This window comes from Aegilops tauschii, chromosome 4 (assembly GCF_002575655.3).
Source record: "Aegilops tauschii subsp. strangulata cultivar AL8/78 chromosome 4, Aet v6.0, whole genome shotgun sequence".
Classification (NCBI taxonomy): Eukaryota; Viridiplantae; Streptophyta; class Magnoliopsida; order Poales; family Poaceae; genus Aegilops; species Aegilops tauschii.
The window spans coordinates 384,054,864-384,063,484 of NC_053038.3; positions in this window are offsets into that span (position 1 = coordinate 384,054,864).

Sequence of the window (8,621 nt, forward strand, 5' to 3'; positions counted from 1 at the left end):
CATGGATGGCCGCCGTCGACCGCTTCCTTGCACCAACGCCAGTCGCCTCCTCCCGCTAGTTGACTCACTCCTGGAGACCGAAGTCCAGAACATTGTGGCCTTCCTTGAAGCTAGGGCCAACGTCCAGGAGTACGCCAACAACGGCGCAAGACACCGCCGTCACCGTCGGTCAGTGGCCCGACGACACACAGAGCATGGCAGAGGAGCCGCTTCCCACCGCAAGACGCCCCCGCCGCCGCCGCGTAATCTAAATTTGCCATGAAAAACATTCGGATTTCCATGCTTAAAATCCGAACGTTTATCATTTCCGTTTATTTTAGATTGATCGTCGTATAATTTAAAGTTGGAGTTAGACTGAACGAAATCTATGGTTTGATCGATTGAATGTTCTGCTAGAGCCGTATCAAATTAAATATAAAACGTCATCAAGCCACATGTATTCCTTGTCATCCAACGACCAAGACTGCTTCAATGTCGAGCGCTCAACACGTTTAGCGTGCAGTTAATTTCATGCCAAAAATAGTGCTAATCACATAATAACATGCAAATAATATCCAACTTAATATCCGCATGCACTTAATATACTTCCAAATTAATGTGCATTGCACGTACACACTGACTAGTGCTGCTAGCACGTGAAACTGGTGCCGTAACTTATGAATGCGTCCAGATATGGTCAACGGCAACATCGCCCACGAGTTCTTCGTGTATGCCCGTGCGTCTAAACGCAGAAGGGGAGGAGAGAGAGCACACATGGAACCCACCAGTAAGTGAAGGCGAATAGTACTAAAAATAATATTACATGTTATCAATTAAATAGGCCATGGTAATATAAAAAATTATGTGAACAAAGGGAGGTACAACAAACATTGTTGTTCTACGTATGTTGCCTATTGACGTGCGGCTTGAAGGCCCTGGTCGCATGTTCGATCCTCATCCTTTATTTTTTAATTTGTATATGGGTCCAAATTTGTTTCATGACATGTGGGCCCCTCGGTGTGTAGTTTGTAGCACTTTAATTTGTGGGTCCAAATTTGTTCCATTCCGAGTGGACTATCGGTGTGTAGTTTTGTAGCTTATTTATAATAATTAAAGAGAACAACAGAGTTTTTTGCAATAATACCATGGTGCGACGTTGAAGGCGAGAAAGGACGTGCGAGAGAGCGATGACCGAGCCAGAGGGAAATCAACTAGGGGAGTTGCGGGGGTTGCAACGGTGTTTCGAGTAGTTGTGGGCCGAATGCTACGAAAATATAATCTAAACCAACCGGAATAAATGCCTACACAAATTAATCCAAGGTTGGAGTGCCCCTCGCAATGTAAATAGCCCCGGCTTTGCGAGGGATGGAGAGGTAGCTTCAATGTGTGGAAGATACGGCGTGAGAAAGCGAGGTCAATCGAGAGACATATAGATAGAGAGACAAAGTGAGTGTGGTCCGACATTCATGGAACAAATATATATGCTCTGGAGAGATATTGTCCGATTGAGCTTTTGGCAAGGGTGAGGGCTGTAAGATAGAGCTTGAGAGATGATCCAGTCACAGACGTGTAGTTATATTTTGTGCGTGGGAGGAAGCAAGGTCGATCGATCACATAGGGTCGTCGTGAAATCGAAAGAGTGAGACGGGTTGGAGAGAGTGACCTAGATAGACAATGTGCGTGAGAGAGTATACAATGTGAATAAGTCGAATTGGGCTCAAACATGGTGATATATCGTTTTTGTCCGAGAAAGAGCGAGGTCAATCGAGACATACAAAGAGAGAGAGAGAGAGAGAGAGAGAGAGGGGGGAGAGAGGGAGAAAGAGAGAGAGAGAGAGAGAGCGTGGCCCGCCATGAGGTCGAAAGAGTGGGGGCGGCTTCGATGGACTGACCTAGATAGACAATCTGCGTGAGAGAGTATAGAGTGTGTCGATCGAGGCCCGAGTAGGGAGATATATCATTTGTGTGTGAAAGAAAACGAGGTTAAACGAGACTCAGATAAAGAGAGCGAGATTGAGCGAGTGTGGCCCGCCGCGCGGAAGAGAGTGAGACGGTCTCGAGGGAGTGACCTAGATAGACAACGTGCGTGCGTGCGCACGAGAGGTTGGGGGGCTAGATAGGCAATGCATGTATTAGCGCGAGAGGGTGAGAGGGAGAGGGGGAGAGAGAGAGCTCGGCATGGGGTGCAATGGCGGGTGTGTGAGGTAAATACATTTCGTAACAGACTGGAAAAAGGGGGTTGTGTAGTTGAGAGAGTTAGAGATCGAAACATGGAGAGAAAGAATGGATGTGTGTTGGAAACCGATAGCTTCCTAAGGTGGTTAGGAGAGGAAGATTGACTGATACAGGAAGTATGTAGCGTGTGTGCGGGGGGGGGGGGGCTAAAAACAACATTTGAATGTAGATAGTACGAGACTTAATATCGATGTTTCAATTCGGTGTACATTGTAAGATTTGAACTGAGGACCATGCATATGGGTAATTATTTCGAATTCATGCCATACTAGGTTTCGAAAAGTTGACATTGACTCGATTTGTTGTGCTATTTTGTAGGTCATATGTTTGAATCCATCCAAAAGTTTTCTCACTACCATGGTGTTCATCATATACATATGAATTTGTATTTAAAAAGTAGCATGGATACAGTGAAATGCGAAATCCACATTAGAATTGGAGATCGCTATGCGGCACACACTCTAATTCAAATAACTAATTATGTGACACACACTCTAATCCACGTTAGCGTGGATATCGTTTCAATTTTTTTTCAAATAACTCCTCATTAATTAATTTATAGTATCTCGTTTCGAATGACTAATTATTTCAAGGAAAACAAGGGCATGGTAATACATACAGATTCGTTTGCAAATGAAAGAAGATTCGTTTGCATTCTCAAATGTAGGCGCACTAGGGTCGTGTCGTGGTGGTCGCGTGTGTTGGACCGACGCGTAGCACCCAGCCACCCACCCCCTCCCTCCCTCACTCCCCCACCAAAAAGGATGATGACAAAATAAGTTCGCGCTTCCACGTTTCGGATTGAAATATCTGGCGGCCCCAATTCCAGCCCTGCAAAATCTCCCTTCTCCACAGTCCCCTTCCGCGCCCAGATTGCTCAAATCCCTAATTTGCCGCCAACCGAAGCAAAGTTCAAATCGCCCCTCGTCTCGTCTCTTTCCCCACCTCTATGCCGGACGATGACGACGGTCGCGCTTCACCACCGCACAGGAGCTACCTCATCTACGCCCTCGTCCACCGCACCGGGTGGTCCACCGACAACGTCGGCCGCCGCAACCGACGTGCCTCACAGACACCGACTTCCACCGCATCAGGTGCGCTTCACCGACGACGTCTCCCAGCTCACCAGGGCTACTTCACCGAGCACATCGTCGCGCCTCCGCCCCCCGAGGCCGCTGGGGCTTCACCAACGGTCTCGTCCACCGCATCGTAGCGCTCCGCTGCCACTCAAGATCTGCATCCATGCGCGGCCAGCCAACGCCAGCACATCACCCTCAACGGCTCTGAAGTGACCCGCACTCTAGCTAGGCGAGCATGCCCAAACGCCGGCCCGAACTAGGTATCCACACATCACTCCCTTGTGCACTGTTCCGACGATGTTTGGATATCCTTTCACTGCTCTCTTAGCTTACACGCCTATCCAACTCTCACTTTAACTCTTATTTCTTCTGGAGATATCATCTGAAACAAGCAAATCCATTTTCTAGCGAAGCATGATGGCGCTACGGGATCTGGTACACATCCTGCACACCCATATAACCTTCTAAGTATTTGTCCTCCGGTACAACAGCAAGGTCAATTCCTCTTATTTGATCAGCCATTCGTCGTGTCAAAAATGCAGAGGGGGATGCAAGGAGCACAAGGCCTGCACATCCAAGCAAGTGGTAACATGGACTTGTACATGGAACATCCCAAGCGCAAGCAGAGCTGCAGTGAGCCTGTACAACGAGCTAGCGTAAGTCCCTGCATTTCATTTAATTCATACTGGCATTCGTGTATGATTTGTGTGCAGTGGCGGATCCATGAATTCAAGTTAACAGGGGAGAACATTTAACTTAAAAAATACGAAGGCACTTGCACTCCGGAAATCAACATAACTTGAGAAATGTGAAGCTGCATGCACTTTGAAAACCAGCTAATGATCCAAAGTAGTTCAGATTATAAACACTAAATGATGCAAGCACCAAAAAACACAAAATGCAACATGGTGTACAAGGACTACAAACATGGTCTGTACCTGCTTGAATTATTCGTTCTCTGGCTGAAAATATCGAAGTGTAATTGCACCTATAACCAGTCCGCAAACTGCATATCAATATATCTATCCTGCACAAGTATGCTAATAGTTTCAAACAACAGATTAGAAAAGTATTTATGCTACGTTGTCATGATACGGGGACTTTCTGGTAGATGGCCTCGACGTTTCCTCAAGCCATGAAAATGCACTATAATTTGCTTGTTATCAATGCCTGCAAATCTCTATGTCTCTCTCAACATAGCAGATCATCATTAGACACTAAATCCTTCAATGGGAGCTTGCAAAATGCTTGCATTAGATGCCTCATTAGACACTATATGTTTATCACCAGGAGCATGTAAAATGTTTGCATCAAATCCTTCATTAGCAGTCTGTTCATTAGACACTTCAGGCTCAAGAACAACATGAGCTTGGATGTTTGCACCGGAAACTTGATTAAATACATCAGATTCAGTCAGTTCAATATTGATTGGGGGAGTTATAAAATAAGTAGAAATTGGTTTCATTTTCTCATAGATTCCCTACATACAAGCAGTTTTACAACACCGTCAGGTTTAACTATCGGCCATAAATTGAAGAGTTGAATTAGATATAATCAGGGATGTGATGTACCTGCTCGTTGCGCATGCTACTCTTGCAAGCTGCGACTGTCCGTTTGCGCAAGCTCGATGCCATGCCCGTGCTGCCGCCGCTGCCTCCCACGCAGGCTACACCCAGGGTTGGATCTTCATCTTCTTGTCCTTCCGTTCGCTTGAAGCCCGGCGACCACCCTCCAATGAGGGCGCAAGGAAGTGCTGTGTCGGTCTGTCCAGCAGCGGCTAGGTTAGGAGCGAACCAGACTGGAGGCTGGAGCGGATGAATTGGGATTTTTCCTACTGTTGATCGATATGGGAGGTGCTCGTTTGGGCCACGAGCCTGCTATAGGGCCTGCCTTGCACTTATGTTATTGGCCTATCCAAATTGAAACATTTTTCTTCATTTTTTACATTGCCTGCTCGTGCGTTGGGACAAACAAAACTAGCCTGGGCCAACCTGGATGACTCAAACTAGGTGCACACTTTCGAGCCACCCGAGGCGGCCGCCCATACCAGCCCCTATGGTGGTGTCGCCCCTTTTTGCGTGTATGATAAGGGCAGTGAAAAATATTCCAGTGGCGCTTTTGATTTACCCACAGAATGGTTCAATTGCTTGTTTCTGTGAACTGAGTTCGCCAATAATGTGAAGGATGCCAGTATTTTCATCCTATTGTAGATTGCTTAGATCTCGATATGCCAAAAGTAATCGCATGAAATATACAGTAAAAGCTAGTGTGATGTGTGTGGCTACAACTAGTCTGACTACATGTCCTCATATAACATATCAAGGACGCACCATCTTACCAGATTAACCATTCGACTTACCAATGCAGTGTGGGAAGAAAGAAGTACTGGGACTGCGTATCGAAGCAATTGATGCCATGGACTCCTTCGTACTACCTTGTAAGAGAAAAAGAAGTTGCAGTGTGCCTGTACAAAGAACTAGCATAAGTTCAGTTACCTGCTTCTCGGAATTTTAGTTAGCCACTTATTGCAAAATTGTTCAATTACGTTGCTTGGCTTAATTTAGTTTGCTACTGATTACATAATGCCACAGCCTGTTAATCCTATTATAGACTTCACCTATCTATGTGTCTGATACTTACTGTTAAGAATTACCTGTTTGCTTGAACTTAAATAGCTACTTGTTTGTTTAACTTCTTTGCTGCTGCAACAACGGGTTACAATGATGTTAATAACTACTTTTCAGCATCGAATTGAAACTCTTTAATTCCTTATTTGTTTAACTGGTTTGCTGTTATAACTCCCAGTTGAGATGTTTTGCTAACTTCAACTTTTCTGAATCCAATCAGAACATTAATGGCAAAACAGGTTAGCCCAAGATCAAAGAGCGAGGTCCCCATGGACGTTGTATCATCCCACAACAGTGGCACCGGCCCAATCGTGCATTATGAATTGCCAACTGCTGATGCTCTAGAGGCTAAACTAGTGGTAGAAAGAGATTCTGCTTCTGCACTTAGAGATGAAGTTGACATGTTGAGGAAGCAAACAACATAATCAGTAGCAGTACTCAAGACAACCATTAAATATTTGGTGGATTTCAAAACGAAGCAAGCTGAGACTGACCACATTGTTAAGGTCCTAAAGGAAAAAAGGAAATTAAATTCCCACTTGGTAAATCATAGGTGAAATGTTCTTTCCATCGTTGAATAACCTTTGTGTTGTTTGTTCATGTAATCAATCAAACCATTTGTTTTAGAGATCATGTAATAATTGTTTTTTGTTTTTTGTTTTTTGGTTTGTAATTTTATTTGAGCACAAGTCTGTATTAATTGATAAGACTCGGAGACATTTCATTTTGATTGTTGTGCCAGACCTACAAATATGCCAATCGGGCTGAATGTGCATTCAGCAATAATAGTAGTATAGATGGACCATAAGTGGCACGCATCGGAAAGGGCCAAGATGCTGTACTAGATTGACTAAAAAAAAGGATGCTGTTGTAGCAAAGAAAAGTACAGCGGCCTGGCTATGTATGTTAGTTGATATTATTGATCCATATACTCTATAAGTGTTTATATGTCTGTTAGTTCTGTACATTCTTGGTTGATTGACTCGGTATTTGAATCTTGATACATCGCTTGTGTACATACCTAAATGGGAGTACACATTATGCTGCGTGTGACATTTGAGTTGGACATGAAGTGTTCCAAATATTTGAATTCACCTTAAACTGGATTCTAGCTTCTGAATTTGAGTATCGGCATTTGTAAACCATATTCATATATGACAGTGGAATACATCTCTGTTGTCCTTTTGAAGATATATAAAAACACATAGAATGATTTATAAAGATTCGTATAGGAATACAAAATGGATTCGAATTTAGTTGCCAGGGTAAACGTGGATGCTTATTGTCCCAAAATTCGAAAGAAGTGGCAAAATGTCCACTCCCACGTCGGCTGCCCGAAGCCAAGTGTTTGGGAGATGGAAATTACTGTCTACCCATTACACGGACAATCCATCGGCCCGATTTCCACTGCTCTAAATAGGGGTAGGATAGTAACTTCAATTAGACGTGACACGACCGCCTCTGAGCCCATTCTGACATGGTGGGCGCCAAACATGGGCGGCAAAACACATTTCATTCAAGCTCGTCCGAAAGACCTCTGTTTCTCCCTCCATTTCCCCATTCATACACGGTGGGCAGCAAAACAAACTCGACTCGGCCGAAATCGATGTAGGCAAATATTTTCAATAGGGGAAGGTTTGTAACTTCACTCAGAAGTGACACAACCGCCCTACCTGTCAGCCCCGTTCATACACCGTGGGCGCCAACCATGGGCGCCAACCACCCTCTCCTCGCCCGAAATTGCTCTGGGCAAATATTGGCGAGATGCGAGATTACCGTCGTATCCCCAACCGACGAGACGTCCAAATTTTAAACAGGGGCTAAGTTCGTAACTTTCACATATTTCAGACAGGCGCGTACCAAAAACATGGTTCCCCGTACCTCTCCCTCCATTTTCCCATTCATACACCGTCCGCGCCAGAACACCATCCCCACACCAACCTCCGTCCACCACCCCATCCATCGCCGCCGTCCTCCACCACATCCATCGCCACCGTCCTCCACCATGCCGGAGCGCCTACTAAGACCGCTTCGTCCACTGCTAGAGATGGACCTTTCTCATCCACGGCGACGGACCAAGAGCCTTGCATCACGTCCGCCCGCTTCATCGGCGCCGTCGTCCTCTTTGCTGGGGCCGCTCACACGACCTTCTCTTCCACCATAATGGGACTTATACCCCGATGCACCCGTCTACCGTCGCAGATCTGCTTCAACGCCACCGACAGCCATCGCACCCCTGATGCCTACACGACGCCGCAAGAGAGGTGGTACTTCATATCTCCTCAACTTTTTGATCTCAACCAGAAAATAGTTCTTAACTTGGTTACTCTACTTTCTTTTCAGCTCTTAGAATTTAGTTCTTAATTCGAAGCAAACAATGGCTGCTAAATATCATTTCTCCGGTTTCCCCCTTTTATGATCACTATATGATCAGAATACGTGCTTCGTGTCATAATAGCACTGCTCGACCCATCAAGCTAAACAAGCTTAGTTGTTCAAATACGAATCTGATATTATTAAAAAAGATTCGTTTAATTGGTCAGCTAAATGTTCCTAAATTAGTTTCGGAAATGCATGTTCACCGCTCGGGTGTGTATCTCTACAGGGTGCCCACGGTGGGTCGGCCCACCCTGGGATTTTGGGTCGTCCCAGGCCCCGATTCCCCTCTGTTCTGCTGCGCGCTTCCAATCTCTAATCGCCC